The sequence below is a fragment of the Hylaeus volcanicus genome, chromosome 2 (genome assembly GCF_026283585.1).
Source record: "Hylaeus volcanicus isolate JK05 chromosome 2, UHH_iyHylVolc1.0_haploid, whole genome shotgun sequence".
Taxonomy (NCBI): Eukaryota; Metazoa; Arthropoda; class Insecta; order Hymenoptera; family Colletidae; genus Hylaeus; species Hylaeus volcanicus.
This window is the reverse complement of record NC_071977.1, coordinates 18,536,240-18,548,791: the sequence shown is the minus strand read 5'-3', so window position 1 is coordinate 18,548,791 and position 12,552 is coordinate 18,536,240. Positions and strand designations below refer to the sequence as shown.

Sequence of the window (12,552 nt, the reverse complement as noted above, 5' to 3'; positions counted from 1 at the left end):
AGTTTGGATGTAAGTAGTAATGAAGCTTTGCCGTCAGTCATGTTCATGTATTTGATAGTGAATAATACAACGTGTTTTGTACTTTTATATCATCTCATCAGTTGCATAATTTGTTCGTGTTATCTACTTTGCAGGAAACTATGAAATAGATATTAGAGAATATTATCGCGTTACATCAAACAATTATACACGGATGATTTCAACGATAATCTCACGAACAGGATGTTTCATAGTTTCTAAACACACGGCGTCTACAATTTTCTGTTAGTCAGTACTGTTGAATGCAACTTTGCTGTTTTTACATACTTCTTGTTACTGTTACACATTCAAGTTACACACTCACATGAATCTCTGCATAACAATGTTGTCCTACATACGAGGTAATTAGATGTGAGATTTATATGTTTTTTTGTTTCATTTTGTTCCATTGATAGCAAGCACGATGTGTAACAGACAAGCACTTTTCCCTCTTTTTTTTGTGTTCATGTTGGTTTGACTTCCGGCCGGCTATTTCTATTTCTTTCTACTACTACACGAATCTCACACACGCATCACTTGTTAATAAAACAACGTACGCCCTAGCGCCTTTTACTCAATACCACTGCACATTACATACCGCCAAATGAACATTCCAGAGACATCGTAATTTAACAATGATACGAGTACGGTTTACATTCCTGAATACGGTCACAGAGATACACTGTCGAACAATTTATGCCATTATCGAGAACGAAGTATTATGGTAAATAGTGTGGCGATGTTAACCCAAGCAGGACGAAATTTAAAAAAAAAATAATATTGAGGTAACGTCTTTACACTTTTATCGTAAGTTAATGATTAGTCGATACATTAAAAATTATAATAAGAAAATATAGGTTAAAGTGAAATAGTACAGATTCTTTATTGTTAATGTTTAGTTTTGACTATATAGTTTTAGATATATTCATGAAAAATTAGTTTTCTCGTCTTTAAAGGGTTAATATCCGCTATGAACAGAAAACAACATTAGGCTGTTGAGTAAGTACTTTGTAATATTTCAATATATTTTATTTTAAAATCTGAATTACTTTATAGCCTATTAGTGGTCTACAAGCATTCTCTTTTACATAAAAATCGAACTTTGCAAAAATCAAATATACCAATGTATTCCTCAAATAATTGATCGTTTATCTGGCCTAGTCCTGTTCAATTATTTATCTGAGAAAGGTAATATTTTCTTTTATGAATCGACATTCTCTATCTCTATTCATCATTGTCAACAATAAAATTTATATTTTATTCATTTTAAAATATCAGGTTTTTATTTAATATTATTAAACATCAGAGTTGTGTGCAATTCGTATAAATTCTTATTCAAACAGAATTTTATTCAAATTAATTTTCGTTCAAATATTGATTTATTCGAATACATTTTCCTTTGAATGAAATTTTATTTGAATAAAACCTGTTCAACAGCGTATTCCTTATTCAAAATAAATTCTAATAAACATCTACTACCTTAATTTCTTTTTATTCGAATCATTTTGACACCATCTCATTCTAAATCTGTATTTGTTTAAAATTGAAATTGAGAAATAGAAAGAACATACTCGACAACTCACTACAATCAGATAAAACTATACGATACCTTTGGAAGACGCGTAGAAATGAAACACGCTGTCCACACACACCATATCCGCTGTTTTTTTTTCACTCCAACCTTTTTGTTTCCTTTTTATTTTTAACATTACACAAGCTCGTCCGCCGTGCACTGTCCGTAGGTTGTTCACTCTTGTTTCGTTGAAGCACGATTCTTGTCTTAGCAAAAGCATCCGCTCAGTGGCTCGTCGCATGAAGTCTGAAAAAGAATGGTTTTCTTAATAGCAAGTGAGAGAGAGCGAGCGAGCGAGCGAGCGAGCGAGCGAGTCAGTTACATGCGAACACTCGTTATCCGATTGACACAAAAGAATTCTCACATACTTTCCACAGAATACGAGGACACACGGCAGGCACACACAACACTGCGCAAACGCAAAGATACAAAACCAACGGAACAGATCGAGGAGAAAATGGAAGATAGGGACGAGGGGGTTCAGATTGTAGAGATCGAAGAAACGGAACAGGAGAAGAAGAAGCAAAGGGACGTGGAGGAAATCGAGGAAGAGATCGAAACTGTAATCGTTGAGACAGACAGGAAGGGCAGACTGACTCAAAAGCAAAAGAAACGCGACGATTTAGAGAAGGAGGTAGAGGTAGAGGAGGAGGAGGAGGAGATTATAGAAAAGGTAAAGAAAGGATTGAAGCCTAAACGGTCGCAAATTGCCCGCGATGAGGTTGAATTAGAGGAAATCGAGGAGTTCGATATTAAGGAAGACAGATCTATGGCTTCCATGGTTTTGAATGTTTCTAGTCAACGTCACCAAGTGGTGCCTTTAGATCGTACTACCGAGCAGGCACCTGGAAAACCTGAATTAGAGAAAGCAAAGCTCACTATGGATACCATTATCCCGTTGACGGAGCACTTGGTGGCTGTTCAAGAGAAAGAAATCGACGACATCAGCCAAATTAAGCCCATCGAACGCAAAGCATCACTTTCCATCTCACCAATGGAACCCTACTCGACCACCGAGACAACCGTGCAAGCTTCCACGGGTGAATTCTCCGACACATTCAAGCCCACATCTTACGAGGCAACGCCAGCGATAATTCCGTCGGAAGGTGTCGTCGTCAGCGAAACACTGACCAACGACGCGGGTCTGTCCAGCTTGACCATAACCAAACAGGAAATCAGCAAGACGGCAGACGTCAGCGTAACTGTTCAAGAGGCGACAACCGTTTACGAGACGATGGTCAGTCAGAAGGAAGTGCCAACCGAGGACTTCGTGACGCCACTGACTGCCAAGGCTGAGGACACCATATTGCCGCAAGTGGGGCTGTCGGTCTACGAAGTTCAGGAAGGTTTAGCAGAGGACAAGCTGGAACCGATGAAAACGGTCCCAACGAAACCCAGAGTCAACGTCACCGCGGTCGAACCTCTGGTTGTGGAGGAAGTTCGCGCCGAGGACAAACCAGGAAAATACTACCCGGAATTGATAGTTCCCACGGAGATTGCCACGCAAACTATAATATCTCAACGACAACGTGTCACCGAGGAAATGCACGCTCCCGAAAAAGAGGGCGAGTATGTACCAGGAAGACTGCCACCCAGTCAAAAGGCACAGATTGGAATTTCATATGGAAACGAGACAGCAGTTGTACAACAGAATGTGATTCAAGAGAGCGAGGGAATATATGTCTCCGAACGAAAAACTGACACCTTCGAAGCTACCACAAACGTCACCTTGCTGGAAGGGGTCTCCGTGTCCACCGTGCAAACCCAGGACACAGAAAGTAGCTTGACGATTGAGGAAACGAAGCAGGCCGTGGCTGATTTGAACATCATCGAAATCCCATCAGCTGTAACCGTGGAAACTGTACCCTCTGAGAAGGAGAGGGATTATCAGCCAGGTGATAAGCCAGCGACGAAAACAGCCGAGACTTCGATATCTTCTCTGGAGATCGGTTCTATAGCGAGCACGCTCGTTCAAGAATCAGAAGGAATTTATCAGCCAGAGCAGAAACCCACCAAAGTGCTGGCCGAGACGTCGATCAGACCCGAAGAATACGTACTGGTCTCCGAAATCCAGACAGCGGATTATCCGTCAGACTTCATGGATGAACTGAAGTACGTCCAGGAAAGCGGAACCGTGACAGTGCAATTAACAGAGGCGAAGGTGATCCAGGAAACCCTGACTCACGACCGCGAGGAGAGAATGGAGGAAGCGACCAAGCCAGAAGAACGCGTAGTGGAAACGAGTTACGACGCCATTAGGGGAGTAGAGGTGTTCCAAACCACCTCGATAGAGAAAGAGGCTGACCTGAAGATCTTCGAAATGCCGGAATCCCATCGTGGAAAAACTGTACCCACTCATCCGGTGGTATCATTGGAGGTGGAGATGACCCAGCCTGAAGATAACTTAGGTGAAATAGCAAAGGACGTTCCATCGTCTGGAGTGGCGAAGATAGAACCAATAGGCTTGCAGGAAACCGTCGTGGCCGAAACTGTGGCTGATGAGGACTTGGCACCTGTCCAAGAAGACAAAGTTCCTGACTCCAAGGTTGCTGAGATCGCTATGAACGAAATCGAAAGTGTCCATACTACCATGGTGGTAGCCAGCGAACAAGAATCCGAGTACACTCAGATCTCTGAAGTCAAGGGAGCCTACGCCAGCACGGAATACACCACGCAGGACGCCACGATGATCGAAGAGGTAAGGACCCATTCCCCAACGGGAGAATACGTGCCTGAAGAGAAGCCAGCGTCAGGTGTGGCTCAACCATCCCATGTTCCATTGGAAAGCGTCACGGTAGCCATGCAAGAGGTCGCGGAGAAGGAGGATCTATACAAGATCGACGCAAGACCAGACGGAAAAACGGCCATTGTGGAGCTCACGGAACCTAGACCAGGCGCGACGGTATTGGAGATAATTCCACACGATCGTGAGAACGTTTATAGCCCGGATGCCCGACCACAAGACTACACAGCTCAACCGTTGATATCTGGCCACACGGTTGCCTTAAAATCGGAGACCTTGGCCGAGCAAAGCACCACAGATATGAGCGTCGATCAACCAAAGTCTGGGAAGGCAATCCCTCAACGCGATGCTTTGGAGGAACTGATAGTAACCGAAACGAACATCGCTGAGACGGAGAAGGTCAGAGAAGAAGATGTTCTGCCAGTCACGCAGAGCGCGGAGGTGGAGATCTGCTCGAAGACCGAGAAGCTCACGGTGACGGAAGTCATGAGCGTGCTGAACGAAGAGAAATTGCAAGTTGAGGATCTACCAAAGGAGAGGACAGTCACGATGGGTATCACGGGTGGCCACGAAGTAGCTGAGATGCAGGAGACGATCCTTGCGAGCAACATCAACATCCTGGAGGAGGAGAAAGCGAAAGAGGAACACGCCAGCCAGCAACAAAGCGGATTGGAGATCGTCGAGCAGACGATGATATCGGTATCAGAGAAGGAATCTCCTTGGCACGAAGACGTGAAGCCTGATACCAAAAATGTTGAAGTTGTTTTCCAGGAGGGAGAAGGTATAGTTGTTGGCATGACCTATCCTGAGGACAAGGAAGGTGTATTCACTCGAGGAGAGAAGCCAAAAGGCGCCGAAGCCACGGTCGACATCGAGACGCAAGGAGTGGCGTCCAAATTTGAAGTTCTCAGCAACACCGGTCTCAGTGAAATGCCAGATGAAACCGTCACTGAAATGAAACCTAAGACCACGATATTACCGATCGAAACTGCCGTTGCTGAAGAAGTCCAGACCAGAGAAACCGAGGTTCCGTTCACCGAGATCAAACCCACGGATAAGAAAGCGAATCTTGAGTTCGTAACTGGCGAAGGTCTGATCGTTTCAACCGTGACAACCGAAGACAAAGAAAGCTTGCTGCCAGAAGCAGAAAAGCCCGAGATCAAATCCGCCAGCTTCGACATTCCGACACATATCGTGGCCCAAACGAGCGAAATGACCACAACCGATAATCTCGGCGAGTTTAAACACGAAGAGACTACCACCGCGATAGCTACAACCGATCACGTCACTTTCCATAGTGTCGTGACATCCGAAACTGCTCCTGGTGACCTCGAAAAGCCAATGGAAGATTTCGTGCAACCTGACAAGAAGATGGTCGACGTTTCTTTCGAGGAAGGTATAGGAGTCACGGTGACCGAGACCATAGCTTCGGACAAGGAGAAAGAGTACTTCAAGAAGCTGGAAATCGAGGGCGAACAGGCTACTCTCAGCTTCGATGCGCACAAGGTTGCTCAGATGATGGAGGTTACTCCAGCTGCTCTATCTGGAGATTTAACTGTACCGACACCTGCGACGTTTGCTGCCAAAGAAGAACGACTGCCATTCGAGAGCATCGTTCAAACCGAAACCATCGTATCGGAGACCGAGAAAGAGTTCACAGACAAGCCTGTGATATGCAACAAGGCTGAAGTGTCCATCAGCGAGATCATCAGCGCAACCACAACCACTGAAATTCCAGCTGACAAAGAAGACATTCTTCGCATACCTGAGAAACCATCCGAGAAACAAGCCAATGTCGAATTCGCTGGCCACGTAATTGCCGAGAAGACCGAGATCACTGTGGATTCCAGCGCTGGAAAATTAGAGGAGTCGAAACCAGTCTCCGCGTCCGCCGTACCATCTAATATACCGTTGGAAGCAGTGATCAGGTCGGAAACTCAACCAACAGAGGCGGAAGGACTTCTGAGTAAGGACAAAGCGCCAACACAAGCTCTGGCAGACTTGTCTGTAGTTGAAGAACAAAGCATACAAGTATCTGCGGTAGTCTTAGAAGACAAGGAAGAGGAATACAAATCTACAGAATTACCAGAAATGAGAACCGCTGGAAAGAGCTTGGTGTCTGGCCACGTAGTGGCTGAAACCACGATGCAGGTTACCGACTTCAGCACCGGTGATTTCGTCGAAGAGAAACTTTCCGAAGCAACAGCAATGCCAGAACATGTTCCGTATGCTTCTTTGATCGAGTCGCAACCCGTTGTTCAAGAGAGCGAGGACAAATTCGTGCCATGTTTAATGCCAGAGGACAAGAAAGCGATCGTTGACCTCGAAGAGGGCAGAAACATCGTGACCGTGTCTCAAGTAACTCCCGCTGACAAGGAGTCTCTGTACATGTCTGAAGAGAAGCCCTCGAAGCACGCAGCTTCCGTTGGTTTGGATACAACTCATGGAATCGCTGAAACGACGACAGTCTCTGTCGAGGACTCTGTCACAGAGGTGACTATAACAAAAGCGGACACCAAGACGGCGTTGTCGACCCAAGAAGTGTACCAAAGCGTACTGGTTACACAAGATATAGTCCAGGATCAGGAGAATACCTTCGAAGGTAAATTCAAACCAGCCGTACAGAAGGTAGAAGTTTCTATCGAGGAAGGTAAACGCGTGACCACCGTCACAGAAGTTAGCGTGGCTGATCGAGAAGATGTGCTGAAGCCCATCCAAGAAGAGAAGTCTCGATTAGCCGTGCCAGCCATCGTTGCTGGCCACGAAGTCGCTGAAAGATCCGAGATCATTCCTCAGTTGACCACCGGAGAAGTGGACGTTATCAAGCCCACAACAGCGACTGCGCAGATGGGCCAGAAGCCTTACGAGACAATCGAGATGACGGAACAAGTCCTGGCGGAGAAGGAAATGGATAAGATCGAAGAGATAACAATGCAGAAGACCAGTGCTCGCGTGACGGTGGATGAAAACAGGTTCATCGCTATTACCGAGGCGACTACCACGCAAGACGTCGAGACGGAACTGTCAGAGATGAAGAAGCCTCGCGAAGAAGTGGCGAAACCAGCCATGGAAGGCAAAGAGGTCGCCGAGCAGATGGAGGTTAATCTGAGAGAAGGACTCGGAGAAGTTCCTCAAGCGCCACGACCGACTGCGTTCGAAGCTCAACCTACGCAGACGACACTAGAGAGTGTAGACATCAGCGAAACAGTTGCTCAAGAGCATAGTATGGTGTTCGAGGGTAAACTGAAGCTCGACGAACGCAGCGCCACGGTCACCTTCGTCGAAGGAAAGAGTATCACGGTTGCCCACGTCGTCACGCAAGACAAGGAAGACACCATGACCATACCGAAATACGAAGAGAACAAGGCAGAGGTGACCCTGACGAAGGTAGGCATGGACGTCGCACAGACAGCTCAGGTGTTCATTGACCAAAGCACCGGATCTGTGCAACCGCTAGAAAAGCACGAAGCGAAAGCTCATCCTAAGCAGGACGCCTTGGAACCGATCATTGTTGAAGAGACACCTAGCGCGGAAAGCGAGGGCACCTTTGACAAATATCCTAAGACAGTCTCTTCTGTAGCTGTTCCAACGTTCGAAGAAGGACACGGAATTTCCATCACGGAGGTGACATCCGCGGAAGTGGAGTCCCAACTGAAGGAGAAGAAGCTGGACGTCTCGCAGACAGCCACCAGCACTATCATCACTGAACGCAATATCGTTGAAACGACTATGGTCGAATCTCAAGTGAACGTACCTGATAAGGTTAAAGATATTGATGTCACTCCTCAAGTAGCCGTCCCTGGCCAGGACATGTTTGAGAGCATCATCGTCAACGAGAATATAGTCGAAGAGAGCGAACGCACCTTCGAGGGCGCGTTCAAGCCGCAAACTCAAACAGCGGACGTCGACATCGAGAAAGTGAAATCTCTTCAAGTTTCCGAGACGATCACGGAAGACAAGGAAAGCGTCTTCGACGTTGCTCTTAAGCGCGAGGGAGTCACAGCAACCCAGGACATCAGTCTACTCGAGACTGTCGTGGGCTCCATGGTAGAGAGCATGCAGAGCATACAGGAGATCCACGAAGAGAAACAAGTGTCTTCCCAAGCGACCATGACCCAGACAGTCATAGAAACTGCAGTGAAGATGGAGACGACTGTGAGCGAACGCGAAGACACATTCGAAGGAAAGTTCAAACCTGAAGAGCAGAAAGGCAAGCCACAATTCGAAGGACTAAGCACCGTCACGGTCACTGAAGTTGTTTCCAATGAAACCGAAGAGACCCTGCCAGCGGCGATTGCTCCCAAAGAGCAACAAGCACAACCCAGTCTAACTGGTAGGGAGGCTCCTGAAGTTTTACAGGTGATTACGTCTGTGACCACCGAAGATCTGGAGAAGATGACGAAATTGAAAGAACAACAAGGTACAGTGGAAGTAGAAGAATTGACGTCTGTGGCAGTGAGTGAAGTAATTTCCAACGAAGCAGAGGACGTTCTCACTTTGAAGACCACCCCCAAGGACCAGAAGGCTGACTTCAATATTCTCGGCAGAGAAGCTGCTGAGACGTCTCAGGTGACGACAATAGCCGAGACAGAAGATCTCACGCTGAAACGACCCGAGGAACAGAAGGGTAAACCGAAAGTAGACGAATTAACTCCTCTTACAGTTTCACACGTGGTGTCTGGCGAGGCAGAAGAGGCGATGCCCGTTCCTGAAGTTCCGAAAAAGAAGACAGCTCAGCCGAGCTTGCTTGGAAGGGACGTCGCTGAAACGATGCAGGTCCTGACGGTGGCCAGCGCTGAGGAACTTGCGGCACCAACAGCTCCCGAAGAACAGAAGGGCAAACCGCAAGTGGAAGAATTGGCACCACTGACTGTTTCTCAGGTTGTTTCTCACGAGGCTGAAGAGGTACTGCCTACGCCTGAAGTGCCAGTCGAAAGAGAAGCGCAACCAAATCTTATAGGCAGGGATGTGGCTGAAACGATGGAGGTGTTGACAATGTCGAACGTGGACACACTGGCTGAAGCTAAGAAGCCTGGAGAACAGAAAGGAGTCCCTGGCCTCGAAGAATTCGTTTCTCTATCTGTATCACAAACCGTATCCACGGAAATGGAGGACGTGTTACCTAGTCCTGAAGTTCCAACAGAGAAAATGGCTCAACCCAGTATGCTCGGTCGCGATGTGGCACAAACAACGCAGGTGTTGACCATGATCAGCGCAGAGGAGTTGACAACAACGCGAGGACCCGAAGAACAAAAGGGACAGCCAAACGTAGAGGAACTGACCTCGCTGACGATCTCTCAAACGGTGTCTCACGAAACAGAGGAGACTCTGGAGAGTTCAATAGCACCTAGCTCGGTGACAGCTAAACCAGCGTTATCTGGAAGAGAAGTCGCTGAAACCAGCCAAGTTCTCACTGTGACGAACGTGGAGGAACTGGAGAAACCTATCTTGCCTGAAGAACAAACAGGAAAACCACGACTAGACGAGCTGACATCGATAACAGTGTCTCAGGTAGTGTCCAACGAACTGGAAGATACGCTACCAATACCTGACAAGCCGAGCGAGAAAATTGCTCAGCCACAAATGACTGGCAGAGAAGTGGCCGAGAAGAGCGAAGTGTTGACTGTCTCCAATGTCGAGGAGCTTCAGAAACTTGAACAACCAGAAGGTCAAAAGGGAAAACCCGATGTCGAAGAATTGAGCTTCATAACTGTCTCCGAAGTGATCTCAACAGAAGCAGAAAAAGAACTGCCGAGTCCTGAGGCGCCCAAAGTGCGCAAAGCGCTGCCTCAGATGTCCAGCATAGAAGTTGCAGAAACATCGGAAGTACTGACGATGACTAGCACGGAGGAGCTGCCAAGACCGAAAGCTCCCGAAGAACAGAAAGGGAAACCGCAATTGGAAGAGCTGCTCTCGTTGTCAATCTCGGAAGTTGCGTTCGGTGAGGCAGAAACGGGACTTCCCACGCCTGACGAACCCACTTCGCAGACTGCTAAACCCAGTCTCCTGGGCATTCAGGTTGCCCAGAAATCTCAGGTGATTCCGTCGTCAGCCACTGGCGAACTGGAAGAGTCGTCGAAACCTGAAACGAAGCAAATAGTTCCCGAGCAAATTCCATTCGAGAGCATCGAGCAATCGCAGCCAGTTCCCCAGGAGAGCGAAAGCACGTTCGTGGTGGAGAAGACGACGAAAACGGCGACGGCTGATGTCTCATTCCGTGTGTCGGAGAGTCTGGAGGTGATGCAGGTTACGGCCACGGAACAGGAAGCCAAGGAGGTGATCAAAGGCGTAGCGAAAGAAGCGTCCGCTCAACCGGACGTGATCAAACGCGAGGTCGCTTTGAAGACCGAAGTTCAACCCGAGGACGTAGCGTCCGAGTTCAAGGTGACGAAACCAGAAAGTAAGACGGCCAAAGGTGTCGATGAGATTCAGCAAGGTGTAATCGTAACCGAACACCTGTCTGCTGGTGAGCTAGAGTCAGAACTGCCCGAGTCTGTGATACCTTTCGCGAAGTTAGCGAACGTTTCTATCGAAGCCGAACACCTGGAAGAAGTTGTGGGTGAGTATTATTGCTATAAAGGTATGCAATTGGCACCGACGGGACGGACGAGAACAGTGACGATTAGGAAAGGACCCGATGACGTGTTGACTGTAGCCATTAATATTTTCATGAGATAGTAGGAGAGGCTCGATCGAAGTGGAAAAAAGATCTGCGCGCAAAATGTGTAAATAGATCCAAGCAGGTTAAGTGGATGTAGGCTCGTGAAATGGTAGGGTAGATGGAAAGGAAATGAGGTCAAGGTAGGTATGGATGTCACACAGAATCAGACACGATCGAGATGTACATCACAAAGCAATTACACACAGAATACACAACAGGACATACCATTCATTACCAAAATAAACAAAACTGTGTTCGTACGATTTTGTACGCTTGAAAGAAAAAAACAAACAATAAAAAGGTCTACGCAGCAAAATATACAATACCCTTTTACCGATCAACGATATATCGCGATTAACTGAGAAGTCAAACCAAGTAAAGCAACCAACAAACGAACAAATGTCACGACACGTTAATCATATCACACTTGTTCTGTATACATTTCAGAAACTACAGAAGTACCAGCGCAACAACATCACATCACAATTACACAACACACAACAAAACACGATACGCCACAGCAACAGACGATTGAATCCGATACAGAGGTAATTGAGGAATACACAACAAAATTCAGGCGCGGGAGTACAGACGATGAAGCAGCAGCGGTTAAGACAAAGAAAACGATAATAAGAAAGAAGAAGCCTAAAACGGAGGCTGAGGAAGACGATGTCGTCGTCATTGAAGAAGAACTGGAAGATATCAAACCACAAGTGCCATCGATACCAAAGAAACAATTTATGCCTATAGAAGAAGTGACGACAACGATGGATGTTGAAGAAATAGTTCCGTCGAGAATCGACGAGGCTGAGGACGTAACACCAAAGGAAGAAGAAAAAGTTGAAATAAAAATAACTGAAGTTCAGGATGATTCCAAAAAGGTAACGAAGAAAAAGATAATCCGGCGACGTGGAAAAACACAACAAGTGACAGAAGAAACAACGATCGAAGAAGAAGGAAAAGTACCAATAACGACAGTCGTAACGAAACCTACAGAAATAATTGAAGATGTAGAACACATAAAACTTAAGAGAGGAGAATATACAGAGGAAGAAATACCAGAAGAACGTACGAAACCAATCGCGCCATTACAATACGTCACACCTAAAATAGAACAAGTAGAAGAACAAGTCACCGTAACGGAAGAAACAACAAAAGAAGGCAAACCGAAAAAGACGACAAAGAAGAAGGTTATTACACGGAAAGGCAAAGAACAGCAGGTTACAGAGGTAGTAACGGTTGAAGAGCAAGGCAAAGCTCCAGTGACAAGTGTTACGGAGGGACCTGTAGAAGAAATAGTCGAAGAGTTCATAAAACCATTCCCCAAACCAGAGTATGCCAAACCATCTGAAGTAGAAGAGGTTCGTGAACAAGTGACAGTAACAGAGGAAGTAACGAAATTAGGCAGCCCAAGGAAGACCACAAGGAAGAAAATTGTCAAACGTAAGGGCCAAAAACAACAGGTAACAGAGGTAGTGACAGTTGAAGAGCAAGGAAAAGCACCAGTAACTACAGTAACTGAAGGACCTATAGAAGAAGTAGTAGAAGAGTTTATAA

At 46.5% G+C, this 12,552-nt stretch overlaps 1 pseudogene; it reads left to right on the top strand.

Annotated features, from left to right (window-relative positions):
* The window catches only part of LOC128873013 (titin-like), a 145,364-nt pseudogene that overhangs the window by 108,381 nt on the left and 24,431 nt on the right, over positions 1 to 12,552 (top strand).